Source organism: Hetaerina americana, unplaced genomic scaffold (genome assembly GCF_022747635.1).
Source record: "Hetaerina americana unplaced genomic scaffold, ioHetAmer1.1.p SCAF_1, whole genome shotgun sequence".
Lineage (NCBI taxonomy): Eukaryota > Metazoa > Arthropoda > Insecta > Odonata > Calopterygidae > Hetaerina > Hetaerina americana.
This window is the reverse complement of record NW_027286069.1, coordinates 4,361,523-4,383,223: the sequence shown is the minus strand read 5'-3', so window position 1 is coordinate 4,383,223 and position 21,701 is coordinate 4,361,523. Positions and strand designations below refer to the sequence as shown.

Below are 21,701 nucleotides of genomic sequence, written 5' to 3'. Positions count from 1 at the left end.
TGTCTGAAAAGTACCACAAAACAGGTCATCGGGATCATAGTATTCCAAAGGGATGACTGATTAGAACATCCTAAAGATGCCTTTAAAAATTCCGAATTTATTCCACCAACCAACAGCAATCCACCGTTAATCTGCTGTTGTGTATGTATGTAAATGCTAAAAACCTCCTAAAGATAACTGCCTTTACGAAGCCACTTCACGGGAATGAAAGGGTTAAAGGGAGGAAGGAAATGGAACGGCGGCGGGGTAAGCATTACAGAGGGTATTAAGCCCTCGGTAGCCACGCGATCACATTGAGTGCAAGCAAATCCACCCTAATTGGCCTCCCCACGGTTATTAGCCGATATCATCAATGTCTCTTTGAGCAGAGCTCTCAAATTCCCGCTCATGAACCTATCAATGATTAAATTACTACTGTGTAGACTGAAGCTCGGAAGACCTGATCTCTGATTTCGAAGTCTAATTTTAATCCTCGATGCTCTTACGTACTCAATATAAGTAAGCACCTTTTCTCATCCCCTCATTTATTATTTGAAATAAAACTGAACATGGATGAAATTACTGAACTGAGAACGAACATGCTAGCCATGAGAAACGAATTGCGTTTATTTGAGAAATGAGGATTTTATAAATGAAACAGACGCTGCTATTTAAAATAAGTATATAAGGGGCGACGCCTAAACCTGGAAACATTTCAATTTGAATTTCCCGCCATATTGTAGTACCACTGGAGGTCGCAATTGGCGTTCTTGAAAGCTATGGGCATCTAGTAAACAGTCATAATCCAACATGGCCGAGATATTACGTACACGTGCGGAGTACAATCGAAGATCCGCTTTTATCGAAAGTGTTCGCGCTGGGCGTGTTATTTCGAAATAGTTCGATTCTTCTGGTAACCCAGATCAACTGTTTACGATCTTGTGGCTAAATGTAATGCTTTGGAGAAGTCTGCGGAAGGTTCCGCTTACCCGTCGAGGAAATTCCATTCGAGGAAACGCGTGCTTGTCCGGATTTAAGCGCCGCACCCTGGATATGAATTATTTCGCGGGGAGAAAACATAGTAGTACACATATCATTTCTGGAAAATATAACAGATTGTTTTTAAATGCTCATTTGTGGCATCGATCATTTGATATATCATTTACTGTTACATTAAAGAGGCTTTTATCACCGAAGATCCTACTGTAAAAAACTAACTTCGTTTAGTGGGATTTGATTTCTAGTAAAAAAAATGAATTTGAATGATAAATCTTAATCTCTAATGGTTTTCTTATGATTTTATTTGTTGCACACCTGCCAGGTTAATGCCATACACCTGGCGCCCAAACAAAAGAATCACTCGTACTGACTTATGTTTCTTGTCGGTGAGGTCATCGGGGGGCGGCTGGCATGTACAGTTGCACAATACAACGGGAACTTAACCAAGAGATTAACCGATGGAGAGCATTCCTCCACCGGTTTGATGGATTTCCTCGCGGCGTGGAGTGAGTGCATACGAAGAATTGATTCCTATGAGAGAGTGTCGAACCGTTGGGGCCTTGGGGTGGTGGGGAGGGGGTGCGGAGAATTAAAGAGGGAGACGGGAGGGATGTGTCAGGGGGCTCGGCGCAAGATCGCTATTGGCGAGGGCAGCGATAACGGAGAGCCGTCCCCCCCGCGATGGAAGAAGGGGAAAAGATCATGCCGTTACACAGCCACCAACCCCCCTACCTCTTGACCCCACGCACCCTCACTCTACCCCCTCCCGAAATATTTTCTGTCTGTTAATTGAAAAATCAATGTTTGATCAATTTCGTGTTGATTACGGTGGATAATTAAATGTAGAATTTCAGACCTCAAATTTTCATCGTCGTTTGTTTCCGATCTCTTGTCCTCATACTTTTTATTTCTACTGAACCTCGAGACTACGAGCAAAAAAGTACTGATTAATTATTTTGCGAAACAAGATTTTCTCATATTATTCGGAAAAAATTGTATGATCGGAGGACAAACTTGTTATAGATATGGACAAAGTTTGAAGTTCTCAGCATTGCGTACATACGTAGATGTATACCTCGTATAAGTATATTTTGAACATACCTCGTATAAGGAGTTGTACTATGATTCCAGGCACATTACATTATTATTATCATCGTATTCCTGATTAAACCTTCGACTCGCAAATACCACACCTCTCCCCCATCCTGGCCCATCGCCCACCCTCCTGCCAATGAGTCGCCCCCCTCACCTGCACCCACCCACCCAACCCAACCCAACCCCCCCAACCCTACCCAATCCACCCCTGACCGAGTGGTCGTCCCACGCGGTTTAATAGCGGCATCGCGTGCTCGTGGCTATTTGTCGTCGAGGCGGGGTGCTAATGCCCCCGGGCACAAGGTGTGAGAGACGGCCCTTACGGGGAGGAAGCCGGGAGTCGGAAGGAGGGAAAGTGAAGTCGGGGGGAAAGGGATATGGAGAGGGGCGGGAAATAAATAGGGAAAGAGGGTTCATTCAAGGCCGCACGTGTGAGCGCGCGCGCTTAGGGATGTGAGATTGATGGCAGTCAAAAGGGGGACAGTGCTTCGGATGGGTGCTCAACAAGCGAAGCCGTCTCTCCCTCTCTCTTTCCCTTCAAATGGGAATTCATCGCGCGGTCGCGGTTTCGCCCGCCACACCCGGATCCTGCGATCACATACGTATATGCTCATGCACAGAGATCTCTCCCTGCCTCTCTCTCTCCCGGTTCCCTACAGGCCTAGTCCGAGAGGTTTTAATCGAGAAACGATCCATTAAGATGCATATAATTTCCGCCGTGGCTTAAATATAATATTTTACTCCTTTAAACAATAAAACCAATGCATATTTTTAAAAATACCGTCTGCTTAGTAGATCACATGCAACGGCCGAGGATTAAAGTGTGTGATAAGAGTGAATAGTATGGTGGTGGAGATGGCAGAGTGCTTCTCTGAATTTCGTATTTTTTAGTGCACGATAATTATCAGTAAAATCAACAAATACATTTTTAATTGCGACAAAAACTTATGGTCAGTCGCGAAGCTAGAAATATTAGAAATGAAAGTTGAGACGGACACAGACATAAAGTGACTGATCACTGTAAACAAATTTGAAAATCGTATCGATGGATCGTGCGAATGTTGCCCTACCAACCTGCACCGATTGTGGACCAAAATTTGCCGAAGGGATTTTTTTTTAGGAGTCGAAGCTCAAAGTCGTGAGAGTAAGAGCGCGATCAGGACCGAGTTTTACCAGAGAGAAGAGATGCATATGCTATACGCATAGGGAGGGACAAACAGTGTTACTAATTAAAATGAATAATTTAGCAGAGGAATGAATAGATACGCCTCTTTGATTGGATTGTATGCCTTTTTGAATGTTCGCTTACTTTTTATTCAAATACCAATATGCTCACGGTACGGTGATACATTGGTGGCGATTGAGATGAAAAGTATTGGAAAATGAAGAAAGAAAACGTTTGACAAGGTTGCCACCGTCGATTCAGTTAAATAATTTGGTTTCTAAGGTGTCTCCAAGAGCAAGTGGAATGAGGCAGGGCCCCAAACCTGACTGACTAGGTCCCTTTCGCCGCATTTATTTATGAGCACTGCAGGAGAATTGATGGGCGGGAAATTATGGAGTCATAAACCTGACGTGATATAGAACTTGCTAACGAAACATATATGACTATTAATATGACTCTAACGCCACTACTTTAATATTATCAGTCTGTGAAAAATAAAACACCATAGTACATATATTCCTAGGGAACTTACCTCAAAAAATTTTCCATTTAATTTAAATAACACAAATATACAAAAATATTCGCGGAACATAAATAGCTCCCTCTCTCACTATTGAATAAATACTGTATTATTAACTGCTAAGGATACATGTAGCGATCCGGCGATAACAATCCTCCCTAAATATAGAATAAACCAAACATCCGCGGTCGGAATCTATTAGAGTTGACTGGTCGCATTATGACAACTCATTTTCGCGAGGAAGGTAAAAAAAGGTCGGCGTGATGGAAAGGATTTCATTTAAGGTCTCGCTCGTCCTATGCCTCGACCGGGACACGGTATCGTCACCTGTCGGACGCCTTCGGAATTACGTCCTGCGTCCGCGCTACCGGGGTCAATCGAGAATCAACGCGTTTAGCTTACAGTGAGATTTGCACATGTGAGATTGGTGTGTGCAAACTCGTGGGGTGGTCTGTGTACGTCTGGGAAGGGGGGGGGGTGTCTGCTCAATCCCCCAGTTACCCCCCTCCCACGACCCCGACGTCAAAGCGGTTGAGTAACCCTTGCAAATTACTCCCTTACGCCCACAAGCCACCGTCACGCGAAATAAGAGAGGGATGGCGTCAAAAAAAAACAAACAGCTCGCAATGCGATCATGTCCGAGTGGTTTGGAGATAGTGGGGGCGTCTAGCGGCCCTTATGACGAAGGCCGGCGCCCTCGTGACATAGGGCGAACAAATGAACGCCAACTTTCTTCCCACCCTTTCCCAATGTCCTTCCCAAGTCCAATTTTGGAAAATGTTTCTAGGCAGGCTTAACACACGAATCCGGTATTTCATTATAGACTGTGCGAAAACTCGAGGCATTAAGTGTAAACAGTTAACTCTCCGTGGTCCACGACAGATACCCGACCACACCTGAGTGACAAAACTTTTTAGTGCTGCCTTACACTTACAGTGAAATACTCCGACGTCAGCAATTCGTGGATTTTAATTTTAGCATAATCAATCTAAAACATAGTATGGAAGATATATTTCTCCGATATCGATTTCGGTCAACCAGAAGAATATTATCGGCATCAATAAAATTACGGCGAAGGTTTATCCCAGCAAGAGGTCAGTGAAGAGCTGCTCTCCAAAGCAAAGCGATTCCAAGAATATACCATAGCCACTTGACCGAGGGCATTGGTCCTGCATCTAACGTCCTTGCCAAGGCTGCCGCATAAATTTCCCTCCCGAGTGATGACCATTTGTCATACCAAACTGTATGATATGAGAGATTTTCATCTTCAGGAATGGATAAAGTTGGTAATAAAATATTCCCCTTTATAATGAGAGTAAAATAACAGAAACTTTGCCCTTCCACCGTAAAGATTCAATATTTCACTACCATGGTTTCGATGCTGCGCATCATCATCAGGTAACATACATAAAAAATCTTCTAACTTATATAGCCTGGCTCGAAGAGGGGAGGATGATAGGGGGAGTAAGGGGGGCGGGGTAAGTTGAGTGCAGGTGGAGCAACCTATAAATGGGTTAAGGGAGGGAGAGGGTATGTATTGGAAGGTTTCTTGCTCAAATTTGCGGAAGTTTATGTTCATTTTATGATGATTAAATGAAGAACACAATGTAACACTCGACCGCTCTTAGAAATAGCCGCGGAAAACACGCACATTGTGTTCTACATTTAATTAGGAGACCGTTTGTCTGCAATGGCTTGACCTTCGTTAAGGGATGGTCAATGGTCAACACTACCTTGGTGGGGGCGGGGATGGCGCGGTAAGATATTGAAATCTTTTAGGAATTTTACCTTAAAAGAATATTTATGCGGAAAGTTTCTTTTTATACCCTCATCATGAAGGAGTTCCACAAAGTTAAACCTGAAACTGTTATGATTCCCCCTTTATAGTTCATTAAATGAACGAAATCATATCAACTGATATAAAAGTTAGTTCCGATTTGACTACATTGGAGTCGCTTGTAAGTGAAGTAACAAAAGAACCCAGAGCACAACAATCTAACTGGAGAGGAGAGAGACGACAATTGGCTTTTGGGAACATTGCGTAATTGTGACGCGGAGTCCGCTGTTTGCCACTTCTGACTTTTTCCGCTTGCGTGAAATACGATCTCTTCTTCATCATTGCATTTGGTTCATCTTCGACTTTTTCCACTGAATTGCATAATTAGATTGCTGAGGTGTTCCCGGCACAGCGTGGAATGAGGAATTATTGTGTCAGGGTCTCGACGGGTGAGGTCCTTTCCGCCGCATGGCATTCGTCGAAAGGTACCATGGGAGAACAAGAGCTATAGTATGGCAGGAGAATGTGGATGAGAGAACTCTGGAAGGGCACTAAGACGATACCCTGATCGATATATAATGGCTTCTCTTGCCGAGGGCCTGCATTCGAATCCCTACGATGGGAGATTTGTGATTAGTACTGTTTCCGAATCCCGCCGGGGTGTTCGGAGGAGACAACTAAGGGATATTTTCTAAAGTCCGTCGGATTGGAAGTTAAACCGTTTGACCCATTTTAAAGGGCTCAGGAATCCTCTCTACACTTTCTTGTGCAAGACTGTCCATGAAACTTTCAAATGTAATACGGCAGTCAACAGGCGAATGGACACTCCATAAGAATGTATTAAAATGAAAAGGAAAACATCAGGAACAATTAGCGTTATAATAATATAACGATCTAGGGATAACTTATAAATTTGAAGGAATGAGTTTGGATATTGGAAAATTTCAACGGAGAAAGTCCTCTTACCTGCGAGACTAATGCGTTTTAGGGGTTGATGAAGAAATCGCACAGACGGTAAAACTCATAACGCCCCGGACTCATGAGTTTGATGGTTGTGTTGATTATGTGACGTCAAAATATGTGAGACTTAAACAAATAAATCTTCAGCGTTCTTATCATTTCCCAAACAATCCTAAAACATTGACTATATTATTTCACTGTTGACATAAGAAACGGCTGGGTAATGTGCAAAAAAGAGGCTTCTGTCAATAAAAACTTTAATATTCCATTGTGTTCCGCATGGTTATCTCTTCAAATATTCTCAATCTTTGCTTAACATGCCTTTTACTGGTTCGACCAGGTTGCAAGCAAGTTCTTATCGAGCGCCTCGATGTCTGCATGAGTGAACCATCGGGCGGGGGCGCACGTCATTCGGCCCGTATACCGTTGGCATGCTTCCATCCAGCTGGCGAAGGTCAGGCGGCACCTAAACCGCCTCACTACCATCCTAAATCCACCCTTTTTCAGACCAATATCTGTTGCACGCGACAGAGAATCTGCCCCTTAGCAGTCATGAGGCTATGTACCCCACTCCCAAGGCCAACATTTCCTGCAGAGTTATTGAACAGAGCTGAGTGGGTGCAACATGGCGTCATCCTATGGCTCTGAGTTCGCTCTAGCGAAACGTCGTCTAACGACGTGGGATGGGAGATGGGATTTTGAGCGCCCAACTAACACGATGACAACATTCATGACAAATGTATAATACTTTGCGAACACGCTTGACGGGTCTCCACGTATTTGGCATTTTTAAGATTTTTATTAGAATAGTTAAATGTGCAAATCAAAAGAATGCAAAGAGTTTATTAATATTAATTACTTATTTTCGTACTTCACCTACTTAAAAACCTCCCTTCGTCAATCTTAGATTTTAACAAATGGAAGAGGTAATTTTTATATCACAAAAAAATAGCATTTCATTCAAATCTTAGCAAGTTAATTGATTGAAAACTATTCTCTCCGCGAATCCAAAAGACTTAGAGAGGCATTAGGAATAAGGTCAGGTTACTTAGTAACATTTAGTGATGATACAACATTAGTAACAGTACTAGTAGCAATAAATGTAACTAGTACAAACACTATTACAATTAGTCACATTTGTAATAATAACCGATTCACGTGGAGGACAATGGAACTCTCACAAGTACGATATACAAAACCAAATGTGGCTCCACCTCATAAATAAAAACTAGCACCCAAAACTTGAAAGCAGGGTTAGAGCCTTTCAGTAATTGGATAAGAATTTTAAAAAAGAAATCTAAAAAAATGCTGGGTTCCTAAATGCGACATGCGTGAATTTTAATTAATTAGTCCAAAAAACATCATAAATCGATACGGAAAACGGATTGTCGCATTTTTAATGCTGTTCAGGAGCGAAATACGAAAATTAATTTGAAAATACCCGACTGAATTATAAATTTTATTAGGCCATTAAACTGCGAGTCATTTTGTTTAGCAAAACACGTGAATGCAAAATTGTGAGATGTCACCACCATCACAGTTTTCATTTTTATAGAAAAGAAACTTTCAAATGTCTTGAATTACGAAAAAGTAGCAAAGACCCAGGGGGAAGATGCAGCTAAAAATTTCAAATGATTTGAACGCTTTCTATGTCTTCCCCGGACCAGGAAGAAGACGACCCGCCACGTAAAATGTCCGACCAGTCATTGATTAAGATAATAACTCTCTCACAAAATGACCCACTTAATATAGATTTTGACGAGATTCCGAGGACGACTCGCCCTGGATGGATGTCACCACGTAGTCTGGTGGCTAATGCCTAAAATCTACGCCACGCTCTGTCTCCTAACACGGAAAAGAGTAAAACAAGAGCGCAAATTATGTTAATTGATTCAAATTCTGCCGCTGGCTCTCTCGCCGAAACGGCGAGATTCCCACTCCTGTTGGATGTAGGTCATGTCGCCCCCGAAAAATGCTGTGCTGCCGGGTCGCGATGGGCTTCGGGGGCGATGGCAGGCGGGGGGGGGGGGAGAAAGAGGGTGCGGATTGGGAGGGGGAGGTTTGAAAGGGGGGGATGATCCGGCGTCCCCCTTCGGCGCCGCGGGCGGATTGATGTGATGGCGGCTGAGTGAGATCAGAGGGAGAACGCATCGCTTGATGATGATTTTACGCTTCACCAGTGCGTCGCCCGAGAAGAGGAACATTCTGTTAGTCTAAGGACGGAGTGTGAAAAAAATGGAAAAATGCATAGAAGGTTTTTTAACCTCCCTCCCACTTTCATGCTCTGTTTTCTCATCACTGCTCCTGAATTAATTGAATTTATTTTGCCGTTATCACATGAATGGATTCACTTAGGAGTGTGGTATCTTTTCTTAACCTCCGTAATGTTTTTGAATCGTGCAGAACTGAATTATTATATCTACAATGCTTGTTTTTTGCATTAATTATATTTGCAATTGTTTCTCTGAAATACTGAAGCTAATTACTACATGCCTCTAAAATGATGAAATCATTGTATTCATAAATTATAATTAGACAACAAATTAAAATAGTTGGAAAATTCTCAGTGTTTGGCAATGGTAACTTCAAAAAATAATAGAATAAACTTGAATTTTGTTATCATTTGACCATTCAAATTATGCATTACAATTAGTAATACATAAACGGCAAACAGCAATGCTATCATAATGAAATAAGGACAATTTGCGCTTTTCCACAGTTTATTTAACGTACGACGCGTTTCAACTCACAGAGTCATCATCAGGTACAAGAACAGTCTTGTACCTGATGATGACTCTGTGAGTTAAAACGCGTCGTACGTTAAATAAACTGTGGAAAAGTGCAAATTGTCCTTATTTCATTATGATGAACTTCCACGACCTCAAGCCTGAATCTGTTGAACTTAGCAATGCTATCAAATAATACGCTTTCATGTCCTTGATTCGTTTTACGTTCAAAAAATTTCATCCGACTAATTATGACGATTATTATTACTATTGAAAGCATCTTTTTGAAAGGTATTTTTATGGATACTTCTGACGATTAAGCTAACCGGAACTTCATTTATGTCACTCATTTAGTTCATTTAAAATATTTGTAAAATAAATCTCAACATTTACATAAATACATACCTCAGCATAAAATTTTAATTCATCGTCATTGCATTTTCAAAGAAATGACCAAAATATGAAAAAAATGTCCGTGTTTGTTCAAAAAAGAGAACTAAAATCATTACAAAAGATGAACTGAGGCTCACAAGACAAATTCCAGTGGTTCCGTTTCGAACCTTGATCAGCTAATAGGTTATACAGGGTGTGGCAAGATAACTTCCTTCCTTCAATGCAAATTGAACTGGAAAAAGGAATTTATATTGCCGATATTAGTAACTGAATCATTAGTACGAGATATATTCGAAAAATATCTAGTCCATCTGGGTGTAATTTTATTGCACGTGTACTGAAATTTACACCCTTACCTAATGTCGGAAAAATGGTGTATAAAATATCGAGATATGCTAATCCAAAACTAACATCTTCAGTGTGAATTATTTGTGGCAAACAGTTTTAATAAACATTACTGTCTATTACAGCTTTGGAGTTAATAACGACGCCATGGCGCAACCAATTTAGCGAGACTTTGGCGAACGGAAAAATACGTAAAAAATCTACTCCCTCGTTTCCATGGGCAACCACGGTCACGGGAAAATAAACGAAATGAAGCTCTCCCAACGTCCAATTTTTCCCTCCGCGATCCGATGATCGACGCCTCGAGGACCCGACGAAAATCCCACGCGAAAACGATCCGCTGGATGGGGAGATAACAAAAACTGACAGTGTAAAGAAACGCTGACTATCGATCACCAAACCAATCCCCATCTCATTTCCTCCCCTCTCGATCTCACCCTCATCCCGTCCCGAATGCACGCCTGCAAATCCCGCGACAGACAGATTTCATCGGAAGAGAGAGGACGGGGGACTCCAGGGGGAGAGACCACCGGGGGAGGGAGACGGCTGTTCCCGACTAATGACGCGTTCCTCCGCCGGCGAATCTGATCACCGGAGACAGGGGAAGGAACGGGAGCGGGGGGGGGAGGGCGAGCCGCCGTCTGCCCGCCAGCCGCACACTTGCGGTGCCCCCACCGGCTCCCCCCCCCAACCTCCTCAGCGACGGCAACACGCAAAGTAACATCTTTAGCGGCGGCACGCATAATGATACTAACCTAAAAAATGACATCCATTCCCCTCCTAGCCGCGCGGGGAGGGGGGTGAAGGAGGGGGAGGGGTAAATCATAATGGGGACAAGTGCGGGTGGAGGGTAAAGGGGATGGGGTGGGTTGTGTGATAGGATTGGGAAGGAGGATTAGGGATTGGAGGGGGGATCCACCCGTCGTGTTTCCGACGTCGAAAGACTTGATTCCCAGGGAGTTTAATTGGAAGGCGGTGCGGAAGGGTACGGGACGGGAATAGAGTTAGCGCGGCGCGTCGCGTCCGGACGATCCGACTTCGAAATTGAGGTTGGGACGGGATTAGGGCGAGAATGATCGCGAGGAAGAGTGAGGGGGGGTGTGTGTGGTGGTGCGGGTATTCAGCGGGGAGTGGGGGAGGGAGGAGGCGGGAAATTGGGTGGGGTGCGAGGGGGGAGCTTCAGACGGCACAGGAAAAGGGAGCGGAGTGGGAGTTAGGGAAATAAAACAGAAAGGGGATGGGGTTGGGTTGGGGCGGGAAGGCGGAAGGCGCCCCAGCTGTGTGGTGAGGGGGGGGGGAAGAAAAGGACGACTACTACCCTCTCTGCCGGCTGCCTTGGCCCCGCAGGCTCGCAAAACAATGGACTTCCCCGCTCCGATCCCTTTTTGTTTTGAAGTGGAAAAATTAATTCCGGTCGGGGGAGGAGAGAGGCAGGAGGGGGTTGAAAAAAGGCAGGAATTTCGCTCCAGAATCGCAGTACATACAAAAAGAGGGCGAGAAAGAAAGGGGGAAAGGGGTATGGGGTGGAGATACCTATATCTCCGCCGCTTCGTCCTCACCGAAAGGAAATTATCGCATCCGCGCAACGCCGCTATTGGTTTCACAGAGTCGCTATCGCGGGTCTCTCTTCATGCAAAACGATGTGAAATAAATTCAATGCGACGGGAATAATTTTCACTTGCGAGATGAAATTTTTAAAGGCGTAGTCATTATACATTCACTCAATTTATTCGTCCGTTCCAGAGATCCTTTGGGATAATGTCCCCGAAATATGCCGTTTTTTTAAGTGAACATTTTGAAAATCATCAATCGTAAATGTCTGAAGAAAAATGATTTAGTTGAAATATTTTTTATTTCTAGTTCGATAGCTAGTTCGATGAACAAAAAATTGGGAGAGAATTGCAAATGAATTGATGAGACAATTCGTTCCTATCTCGGAAATAATAATTCCGAGAAACGTTGTTTGGGTTGCTTCTGATTTCATTATTTTCGAGTATTTTACTTCCGTTCAATTTTTCTTATGACTCCGTTAAAAACTGCCATAGGGATTTTAATACTGAAAATTTTTTATCCCCGCGGTACTCCTTTTCGTACAGGCTTACGTACGTCAAATGGTTGCAATTCCTATATCTTCACATGCGTATGTGAGTAGCGCTAACCTAGCTTCATGTAATTTCCTACCATTTTATTCGAAGTTAAAAAATTAAATTTCATTGAAAACTATTCCAATTAGTGAAACTTGAGAGATAACCAAATGATATGAAATTGTATTAAATCCTCAAAAACTTCTCCAGTGGATCATAGCTCCTGCTGTAGCATACTCCTTCGCCTGGAAACCAAAGAGCAGTGATTCGCTTCCCGGCGAAAAGAAATATTTCACTGGAAACTGAATACTTCTACTGAATTCCGCACTAATGACATTTCTTTTAACCAATTGAAAGTATTCAAATACTACTGTAACCATTTTTCAAAGTAACTGAGATAAATACGACTAATTTCTCCGTGATCGCTTTTATTTTTTCCACACTTGATCCATTTTCCCTCAGTCCTAATATGAAAATACCTTTAACTTGTATGTCGATTGACAAAATCGCTACAAAAATTTTAATGTATTGTGACAAATTTTTGGGTTTGTTGCCAAATTTTCGTAATTAAACTTTATAAAATTTTAGCAACGAAAAAATGTTACTAAATGAATTTTGGATAATTCGTTAAATAATTGGAAAAGCTACCTCGAACAACCTCTCAAAATTTGTTCATCTCAAACAAACTGGGCATAAACGTACACTCCGCTAGTTGCAGTGATATTTTTTATGGGGAAATAATACCGTACTGAACTGAAGCCACATAAATGACTATCCTTTACAAAAAATATACCACCCTTTATGTGTTTATCTATGCAGGGGCAAGATAAACCATGCCGGCGGTAGTTTCTCCCCTTTCGCCGCCCTTTTCCCTTCCCTTAGCGGCGCAACTTCCCACCAGCCCTTTAAAGGTGCAAATGATCTTAGCTGCTGACCCTAGCCATCCAACGTAAAATATTTACGCTTAGTTCTGTAGGAGGCTAAAGTTGTACCAACCCTAGCTAACTCTTGGCAAGCCACTTCTCGCATCCTCGGAGTAGACCCCATAAAATAACAACAGTTTACAAGAAATATAGAGGTAAGTTGACCGAATTAATCAAGTTTACTCTGAGCTTTTGTAGAGAATATGCTTTGCGGGTGTGCAGAAGGACATTGGGCCAGGGCCTTCATTTCCGCGTCTCGACAATGAAACATTATGGTGAGTTAGGTGTTAAAATGCCTTGGCAACTGGAGTTCCTTGCAACTCAGAAACTACCAGGCCAAAGCACAGAAGATATTCCGAGCCACAATTTTTTGGTTTATATGCATATTAGATTTACAACTTAATCGCATTTAAATCCAAAGAAATAAAAGATTTATGGTCCACTGCATTTCTTCACTTCTTCAGACTCTGAATCGGAAACATCCTTTAAAACACGATCCTTTCCAGTAAATATATGTATATTCTCCAAAACCAATTCAATAATATCCCCTACGACCGTATTTCCATGAATTTCTTCTCTATTACCATGCCTTTATAAAATGCTTTAATAGAAAATTTGAGAGTATTATCATTGTAATAATGCATACCATATCATGAGAGCGTCGTGTATTGTAAAAAGGAATTAATTTCACTAATAGGATTTGGATTATGGGGAAAGATTGACGAAAAAACTGGAGTATACCTTTGTTTACGAACAGAAAAATGGTCCAGCGGGGGCTATCCTCATCCTCTCTGGTGTGCGACGTCTGCTAGACTAGAAATTATTATACTTGCTAGTTACTGACGAAATTATAATGAAAATAAATTTTCCCCAGCTGGTTATTGGCCCAAGTTATTTAGTGCTAGGGTGAATTACGCCATAAATATACATATTAATCGTCCAAATGACAAAGCAGACTATGCCGAAAAGAAAAGGGGAGCCAAAATATTTTTGGTACCACAATTTATGACGGGAAATGGTTTCTTTAAGATTATTTGTTCGTTGATTTTTCATGCGTACACCTCCTTATCATAAAACGTGTGTATGGATTTATTTACCTTTGTTATCTCACAGGCATAATGACTTTCACGTAAATATGTATTGTTTATTGTTACGACACTTAAAAGTAAGGTTTATCGTGGGTCATGTGTTCGGGAGAGGCAAATGCAAAATCTGCCTTTCGGCTTGCGACGTTAATCGGTCCCACGAAAATAAAGTAATGTATATGATGAAGTTAATTTCAATCAGGACACGTTAAAAAAGGGGATAATAAATGAAAGCTAATGTGGAAAAATTACAAGTTTAAGGCTTTGAGTGGGATGTACCCAGTTAAAGGGTAGCAGAGAAAAAGTTTGGGAAAATCAAAACATGGAGTTTAACTGATGAAATTTTATTGATGGTTTGTAAGAGTAGGCAGATAATATTATAGTCTTTTAAAAATTTCTAACAAATGACATTAAATGGTTTAAAAAAATATTTTGTTGGATATAAAATGAGTTTGAATGCCTAAAAGAAGCGGGCATCATGAAGTGAGTGCTAGGAGGCTTGGGCAAATTGTGCGCCTGCTTTAGTTTGTAAGGCTAGCCGACGAGACAAATGTACACCGAATGTGGAGGAAGGCACTTTAAAGCTCAGTATTGAAGGGCACTCGAGAGTAATTTTTTACGGCGTTTTTTCGTCAAGCTAAAAATTCAAAATACATACACTCAAAGATAAGAGTAGATTTTAGACATAGACCACTCATTTTTTAGTTTGAATTTTAACTTTTAAAGGGGAAATGAATACAGGGAAGAAAACACATCTTCTCTTAAGATTTTGGACTGCACTTTCCAACCGGAGGTATTCTGATTTCAGAAAATGAGAAAGTGGGAAGGTAGATTGGAATGAGAAATTAAAGTGGCCATAAACCAGATGCTACTTAGAACGGAGTATGCAAAAAGCGGACAGTGTGTACTCCAATTTTAGTGATAAAAAATTACGACAGAGAGCCACTCAAGACACTGTTCCTCGGGAATAATTGCCCGTAAGAATTACCCCAGGAATTTGGTGTTAATCCAGAGGGCAGGTGTGATTTTTTAAATGCTTTGCTATGCCTTTCCAAACTGCGGGTTAAAAGTTTGCAGGATGTTCTTCTTCACACGCGATTAAAATCATTGACATCACTAATTACCAATCAGAGAAATGAGATTCTATCCCTTTAAAATGTGCACCCCGATTTACCATTGCAACGACAAACTAGGAGCGAGCGGCTATGTTTGCAAGCTCATCAGCCTCTTGTTTCACTAACACCGCACAATCCCCCATACAAAACGAGGTTCTAAACTCAATCATCTCCCTACAATTTACCCCTATTTGCGAACCGGGATTAACAACTCCTAAGGAAATCACCGCTTTCATCCACTCCCTTAAACCAAAGAAAGCACCGGGCTCTGATGGTATATCCAAGTTTTGCCTGAAAAACCAAGGAGCTAGTCCTCGGCCACAATAACCGTATGATCACGCGGGTTGCCTTTTTAGATGTTGCCATGGCTTTCGACAAAGTATGGATCTAGGGACTCATTCACAAAATAGCTACTCAACCATTCCCAATTTATCTTACAAAAAATTATACAATCCTTCGAAACTAACCACTCCTTCCATACCTCAGTGTCCGACGCCTCTTCCGAAATCTTTCCTATCGCCTCCGGCGTTCCATAAGGCGCAGTTCTATCCCCCTTTTTGTTTAACTTATATATTAATGACATCCCATCACAACCTCATACTAATTTAGTGCTCTATGCCGACGATACCGTAATCTCCGCCCGCTCACTTCACCCCGACAAAGCAAACGAGTACTCACAAGAACACCTAGGCTACCTTTACGACTGGATGTGCACTTGGAAACTGTCCGTACAACCATAAAAATGCAGCGTAGTTAACATCTTCAGAATTAGAAGAAGAGGCGAAGGACTACCGCTATATTTCGGCTTTCAGGAGATTCCGAAGAAGCAAGAAGAGAAGTTCCTCGGTCAAATATGGGATAAAAAACTGAACTTCAATTCCCACCTCTCCTAAGTCTTAGTAAAAGGGTGGGGCGCTTATCGCTCCATCTACTGCCTTTTTAAACCGTCGTCCCCCTTAGCTTTATCCACCAAACGCATCCTCTATCTATCAATGATCCGTTCCATAGTAACTTACGCTGCACCAATCTGGGCTCACGCCACCAAATACCCGAGTAATAAAATTCCAAAATAAAATAATTCTTAATTTCTCCTCAGCCCCACATTTTCTAAGAAACTGCGATCTACATAAGGACCTCAAATCCAAACAATGCCGGATGTATTAACTTCATTAACTCAATCCTTTCATTTCTCATCTTATTTGATGGAAAGGCTCTGCAATTTCTAATGGTGTCTGCGTACTCGCAGTTGTGCCAATGTGAGAGAAAAAAATCATGGGAGTAATAATACTATGTATGAGCGAGACGGATAACTTTTCAGACCACCTCCATATATGCATGTACTAGATGTGATGATTTAGGAATGGACACGAAGGGGGAAGAGAACATGTGGTGTAATAAGAAATACCATGTGAGGGGAGTGAGTACTGAGGGAGGGAGGAAGGACGGAGGCGAGAGAGAAAGGAGGAGTAGGAGGATGAGTGTGGTAGGTAGGTGGAGGAATGGGTCAGGAATTGGAGTCGATGGAATGTGTTGGAGAAGGGGTTCGGGGGGGGGGGGGGGGGTAAGGAAGTAGGGAACCAAGGGACAGAGCCATGGATAACGAGGATAAAGACGTGGGCTTGGGAGGGAGACTTCTCGTTAAGAGAAAGGCCAAAGAGGGAAAGGAGTCGGTGAAGGAGAGGTAGGGGATGGGAAGTGGAGGAGGACGCAAAAGGGAGAGAGAGAGAGAGAGAGAGAGGGAGTCCGCGGTTGGATAATAAGCGGATTGAAGTCGAGGGTTTAACGAGGGGGGAGGGAACGAATGGGAGAAGAGAGGGGATTCACATCCGGGGCGCCTCCGAAGTGGACCGAGATGGTGAAAGTGGGGGAGGGGAGAGACGATTTTCAACTTCTTTTTCACCCTTTCACATATGTAAGGGGTTGTGCCGAGGGTTTCATTTTATTTCTTTATTTTTCATACTCTTTCACGGGGGACCGTGGAGTGTGATGATGCAAGGGGGGGTGGGGGACTTGATGGTGAAAGGAACCGAGGGGGAGGGGTCGAGGTAGGAGAGCGGAGAGGTGCAAACTGACGAATAGAGTGTGGGCGTGGTGGAAGGGAGGGATAATTATTTATTCACTTGGTTTCTCTTTATTTTTAATCTTCTTTCACTGCGTCCCAACCCATCCGCCAACCGGAGGCGTGACTGTTTCCCCGAGCCTTACCTGAATGCCCCGACCCTCCCGCTCACCGAGCTTGTCGCTCAGTTTTTCACTTATGGCTTCGTGCAAGATTTTGCAAGAGAAAGAGAGCGAGAGAGGAAGCCCAGGAATGTCGTAATTGCGGGCTTCGTTTCCTTCAATTGATTTTATTTAATTAATTCTGTGACATTCTCAACTCCGCCACCTGAATTTACATAGAGTAAACAAAAGTTTTTTGTAAATAATCGGTTCATGTTCTCTGATGATAAGATACAACTTGTTTGATTATATGGCGTCATTCATACTTAACAGACTACATTTATCCACGATTTAATGTTTTGGCTATCGCAATATGAAAGAAAGAGCAAGCATGCATGATCTGTATTACGGTGATTAAAGCATATCAATTCATTAGATTTTGGCTTTAGACAAATTAACAGCAAAATTGGTTTTCATTTTGGAAAATAGAATTTTATTTTATTCCTTTCTTAGTTGTAATATTAATTTCGACATTAAAATATATAAATATCGTAGATCTCAATATTAATTCGATATTAATATCCGTCTCATAAATCAATGACGCTTAATGTCTGGGTCACAAATTAATCTCGCGTTCTTTTACACATCATATCACAATCACCTCTGAACTCAACTCCCAACTAGATGCTTGCTATACGAGTATACTAGATTTCTCTAAAGCATTTAATTCCGTTTATCACTCCTCTCTGATTCTGTGCTTCATGAGAGTAAACAGCGTTACAATGCTCAAAATAGCGTCTCATGTGTTATCCACAACTTTCTTGTCTCCCCCAATTAGCGGGTAATAACGGATGGCGGTTCTCTTATAAAACTTTTGTTATCTTATGGAGTACACCAGGGTAGCGTTCTTGGACCCATTCTGTTTTCGCCATACGTTGCCAACGTTCTCGAGTGAGGATGCAACATTTTGCTTTATACTGATAACTGCAAAATTATAAAGGAGTTTGACTGCACCCTTGTTCACCAATTCCTTCAATCCACTTCCCTCACTTCCGCTAATGCATGGTGCTCAAAATGGGGACTAAATATCCATCTTTCAAAATCATCCATGATGCAGACGTAAAACTCACGTACCTAAGGCCTTGACACAATGGAAAAACGAAATATCCAAGGCCGTAAACTTGATTGGCACTTAATTTGTTTAGGGAGTAGGTAAGAACTAGCTGACAAGTTAAGGGAAAATTGAATACCACACACTCGGTCACTAGGGTGTGTTTGGGAAACAGTGACTTTCGTGGACCTAAATCAAATACAAATAATGAAAAAAAATAAAAGGAAACAGACTCATAACCGGTCCTTAAACTATGGAGCTACTCAACAGTCCTGTCAATTTCTTTATTGCCATTTCCCATCATTGCATCCCCTCCCACAGAAATTCTAGTCGTAATATCATTTATCCTTCCTTGATGTTTAACACCTATCTTAACACCATCTACCATCTGATATGAAGTTCTTATGCAGCAATGTGAACGGATATCTCGACTCCAACGACCTTTTTATTCCTTTTCAATCCGTATTCCCCCTCGGCCCAAACGCGTCAGGAGTAGTCTTCTACACTTGCCGACATTCCGTCTTTCCATATCCTAGTGTTCCTTCTTCTTCCATATTCGCACCATATTCAACTCTCTGGCCACTCCATTCTAATATTCCCTGGACCTATTCGCCTGCTGCCAGCGGCTCCCTTTTAACACGCCATTTAGGCAGTTATGACTCCGCTAAGGGGTTACCTTGTTTTCACATACCATTTGTAATTTGTATTTTCAATATTTAACAACTTTTTCTGCCATTTGATTATGCAAAATTGATTAATGTGCAAGGAAATAAGAACATTCTTGGTGTCGTTTTGGCAGAGGTTTAAATAAATAAATAAAAGTAATGCCGAAAGGTATTCTCGTCTGATTAAGTCCCTTTGACCGAGACTCAGGAAAACTAAAAGCAATGTCTGCTTAGCGTAATTTTCAAAAATGTGTATAATGATGTAAGAAAACCACCTGGAAACATTTTCCAAAGCTATATTGACATATCCAGGAAGAAATGTGAAGGAATTTGGCGGTTTTGGTTGAAAACAATTATCGTTCCTCACATTTGAGGGAGCGGCAGAAAGCATTTATTTCATGTCAGCGACGTTAAATAATCACCTTGATAGACAACACTGATAAACTATAACTCAATATTATCTTGAACGATAGATGCTGATTTATCATCCGGGAGTAAACCGTATAGATATTTACGGGCAATCTTTTATAATATATTATTAGATATTCACTTATCAAAGATTAAAAGCAAGATAAGTTTTTAGGATGCTGGAAAGCATAAATTATAATTATAAATGAGCAACCATTAATAACATAGCAATAAAATCTTGAATTTCAAAAGCATTTCGTTCATTCCAGAGATTTTTATTACAGGTGATACTAATGTTCTCAATGAGGCGGATACAAATTCTATCCTCCTTTGTATGACGTGTAAACTGTGCCCATGAAAGCGAGATTGCACCTTTTTTAATGCTTAAAGAAATGCGGCGTCCATTCCACTAACTTTTTCGAAGCAAATGTGGGGGAAAAAGCGAGGAGAGAAGCGCTTGTAATAGAGTAGGAACCGGATGATCGAATGAAGTGGCCACGAACTCTTTACGAGTCCCACGCGGTAAAAGCTTTTGGCGATAGTGAACCTCTCTGAGGAAACATTCGACGGTATTAGAGTACTTGCGTTTGCATCGTCAAGCGGGCCTAAACCATACTTATTCCCGCCTCCATCCATTCCACGCTACTGCCATTCCGCTCATGCTTTCATATGCATTTAAAAATATCACTTCAGCTAGAAAACCATTTTTCCATTACCAAATTTTTCTCTGGCTCATTAATAATGTCAAATATTTTTAAAATACATGTGCAGCTCAGACATGAAAATTCCAAAAACAATTCTGAAGGATTAACACTGACGAATAATCTCAACAATCCCAAATTTTAATGTTATATGAATCATATTATTATAATTATCAATGAGAGGATCAAATTCACCATGCTTCTCCAAGATTTAATCCTCGACGAAGTAGCAATATCAGAGCGTTAAAATCATTCTCCTTGATCGGGTTTCAACTTTCCCGGTCAAGGTGAATGATTTTCACACTCTGAAATTGTCGCTTTGTAATACACATTTAGCGGATGACTCCGTTTAAAGTTACTGTCGCGGCATCTTCCACAGTTTCTTGGAACTCGACGAAGTATTCGAGTGAAGGCTTTAATGATTTATTGAATGCAAGTTGGTATATGAAAGACTACGCGGTTAATTTATAAAATATTTTACATTTTATTTCAGCTTTTTTTAATACTTCAGTTTTAAGAATAAAAAAGGATGAAAAATTTTGTGAAAAAACATTCTTGGTCACCTATGCTAAAATTTCTAATTATAAGAGGTCAAAATAACGTCCGTGACATTTGCAGTACCCAGTTTTGACAGTTGCACACGGTTATAAATGATAGGTTTCCAGGTAGATGGAAGATAATTAATTCCACTCGTAATCCAATGGAGAAATATGCATGTGGTGACAAGAGAGCTGTAGGTGGGATTCGAATCCGCGGCCTCAATCGAGTGAAGAAAGCAGACACGGTCAAAAAGGAAATATGAACGAGCACAGAATAAAATCACGTTTAATTAAACACTTCGTTCGCATTGTCATTCGGAGGGGAAAAATTGCCATATTGCGAACTAATCGGGCACGTGAATGGAAAGGTCAGAGTGATTAAATGTCAATTTACTCAATCGATTCGATATTATAATGCAAATTTTGTACATTTTGTAAAGTAGTATTTCATAGACAAGACCAGTTTTGTAGCTGGCACCTTGAAACATTTTTGTTCCGAATTTATTTTATTTGTAATACTGGTGCCAATTTAAGTGTAGCACATAATCCAGTTATTTTTCCCAATGGAGTATTCATAAAATCCGAGTCTTGATTGTGAACATCAGTAGAAACTTTAATCTTTGAATTTACGATTGAACTATATGAAAAGTACGCAACATGTCCTTCCACGGAAATTATTAATTTGGAATTTTTTCACATACCTAACCAAGTAGATGGTGAAAGAGAAACTAAATCTTAATTAGATCACTTCTTTGGGAATCAAGGAAATATATTTCAACAAGTACCCGTTGTTATATGAGACGAATGTCTTTTTTTAACTTCAGCAGATTTTACGCGTTAAATAATGTCCGTTTATTGAATAGCATAAAATATTAAAATTAATTTAATTATCATTGTTCATTAATCAAAAGAGTTGTAGCAAAACTACATTTGGTTTACAATATTTTTTAA

General features: G+C 41.2%; 1 protein-coding gene across 1 annotated transcript in view; it reads right to left on the bottom strand.

The window, feature by feature from the left end:
- The window catches only part of dysc (whirlin protein dyschronic), a 209,279-nt gene that overhangs the window by 155,590 nt on the left and 31,988 nt on the right, over window positions 1–21,701 (bottom strand). The window lies entirely within an intron of this gene.